Source organism: Sipha flava, unplaced genomic scaffold (genome assembly GCF_003268045.1).
Source record: "Sipha flava isolate LNK unplaced genomic scaffold, YSA_version1 175_pilon_pilon, whole genome shotgun sequence".
NCBI lineage: Eukaryota > Metazoa > Arthropoda > Insecta > Hemiptera > Aphididae > Sipha > Sipha flava.
This window is the reverse complement of record NW_020272033.1, coordinates 251,102-253,509: the sequence shown is the minus strand read 5'-3', so window position 1 is coordinate 253,509 and position 2,408 is coordinate 251,102. Positions and strand designations below refer to the sequence as shown.

At 31.2% G+C, this 2,408-nt stretch overlaps 1 pseudogene; it reads right to left on the bottom strand.

The window, feature by feature from the left end:
• Positions 1 to 453: 453 nt before the first annotated feature.
• LOC112680248 lies at positions 454 to 1,733 on the bottom strand (annotated as a pseudogene).
• Between the last annotated feature and the right edge of the window lie 675 nt (positions 1,734 to 2,408).

Here is a 2,408-nt window from a genome sequence, read left to right as displayed (position 1 = left end):
CTAACGCAGGGGTGGCCAATCTTTTTTTAGTTCAAGTGCCAAATTTTTCCGTTTTAGGTTTTGAAAATCGTTCGCGTGCCCAAAGAAAATTATGTTTTCTAAGACAAAAAAAAAAAAAAAAAATTACAGATTTATTACGTTGTTTTTATTAAATTTTAGTCATTCTTAGTGAAACGCGAGCTGCAATTGATTCATTGGTCTCATGACATTTGTTTCCTTCGATTTAATAAAATTTCTTATGGCGAAAAACATATACAGTAGATTCTCGTTATGTCGAATCTCAAGGGGAACAGAAAAAAGTTCGAGATATCGAAAACTTCGAAATATCGAGTTTTATTAAAAAATGAAAAAAGAATAATATAAATATATGTTGTATAAATGTATAATGTATATATGTACTGAAATGACTGAATAAATTATTATTTTTTAAAAAAATCTGTCATTAAAGTTTGCTTAATATTCTACTACTTTGCTACTTCTTTCTGCCACGACGTCTTCCAAATTAGATAATGCAGAAAAAGCCTTATCATCCATACCTGTAGTAGTCTCAACAAAATTCCTTAGTGTTTTTAAAGCATGTTTAGCTTGTTGAATTGTAACTTGGGTAAAAATGATTTCTTCCTCATTTTGTGGTTCGTCTTCACTCTCGCTGGTATTTTCGATGGTTTCTGATAAAATTTCGTTATCTGTCCATGTTCCACATACGTGTACATTATTGTCCATTTCCACATAATGTGAAAAACTTCTGTCGTCTAAATTAAGATGATCAGAATTCCATTTATCATCAGAAATAGTAGTTGAGATATCTAATGCAATTATATCACCGTCTTTAAAACCGGCTTTTATGAAGCAATTTAATATAGTCTGTGGTGTTACACTTCTCCAAGCCTTATCAGACATTCTTATAGCTTCGAGTATGTTTATAGAAAATGATTCGTTGTTATCGATATTATCGACTAACCGTCTGATTATTTCTTTTCTATAAAACATTTTGAAATTCTGTATAACGCCTTGGTCCATGGGCTGAAATATAGATGTTGTACTAGGTGGTAAAAAATGTACTTTAATGGAACTTAATTCAATATCGTGATTATGAGCTGTACAATTATCTATGAATAGTAGAACTTTTCGATTTTCTAGTTTCATTTTTCTATCAAAATTTAAAAGCCACTCACTAAATAATGACGAAGTCATCCAAGCCTTTTTATTTGACCTATAGTCAACTGGTAAAGATTTAATTCCTTTAAAACACTTAGGCTTCTTTGCTTTACCTATGACAAATAATTTTAGTTTTTCAGTTCCAGACATATTTGCTCCTATCATAATTGTAATGCGCTCTTTACCGTATTTTCCACCCGAACATTCTTTACCTTTTAACATTAATGTTTTATCTGGTAAGCATTTGAAAAATAAGCCCGTTTCATCGACATTAAAAATATTATTAGAAGAATAACCTGCTAAGACATCAGGAAGATTTTTAATCCAATTTGAACAACAATGTGTGTCTACTGAAGCTTTTTCTCCACAAACAGTTCGAAAAACTACATCATGTCTTTTTTTCCAATTTGTAAGCCATCCACTACTAGCTTTAAAATTAGTGTGCATAGTTGTTGTGCATATTCGTTTGCTTTTTCAAGTAAAATTGTTCCATTTAATGGTATGTTTTTATCTCGACACTGAGTAAACCATTTTAGCAAACATTTATCAATGTCCAAATAAGGAGTCATCCTCATTTTTTTCATATTTCCACAATTGAACTTCATTATTTTTTCTTTTTGTTTAATAATTGACGATAATGTATTTGGTGGAATATTGAATTCATTGGCGATTTCACATTTTTTACGATCAACTTTTTCAACTAACTGTATTAAACGAACTTTGTCCGAAATTGAAAGAACATTTAATTTACGCTTTTTTTCCATTTCACTACAAACGAACAAACGAACTACGAAAGACTACAAACGTGACTACCAACGCGCTAAATCACAATCGCTATACTGCACAATGTATGCAATGTACTGCTCAATTCCTGTTTTAACCGCAATAAAAATATTATTTGTGAACTCGAGATAACGAAAAACGATTAATTTTATATCGAGTTATCTAGAGCAAAACACTATTAAGTGTAATAGTAGTTTCAAGGGGAATTCAAAGTAGTTCGAGATAACGAAAAATTCGAGATAGCGACGTTCGACATATTAAGAATCTACTGTATTTGAATTTCTTACAACCAAACGTTTTATAAATAGTGTAATTTTTTTTTTTGTTGTTTACAATGTTTAATAATTTCAATTTTTTGCGAATGCGTCGTGCTATAGGTTCGCCACCTCTGCTTCAACGCATCGTATCGTCGTCGGTTGTCCGTGTGCGCATCAAAAATGATTTCCCCTACGGGTTCTCGCGTTACT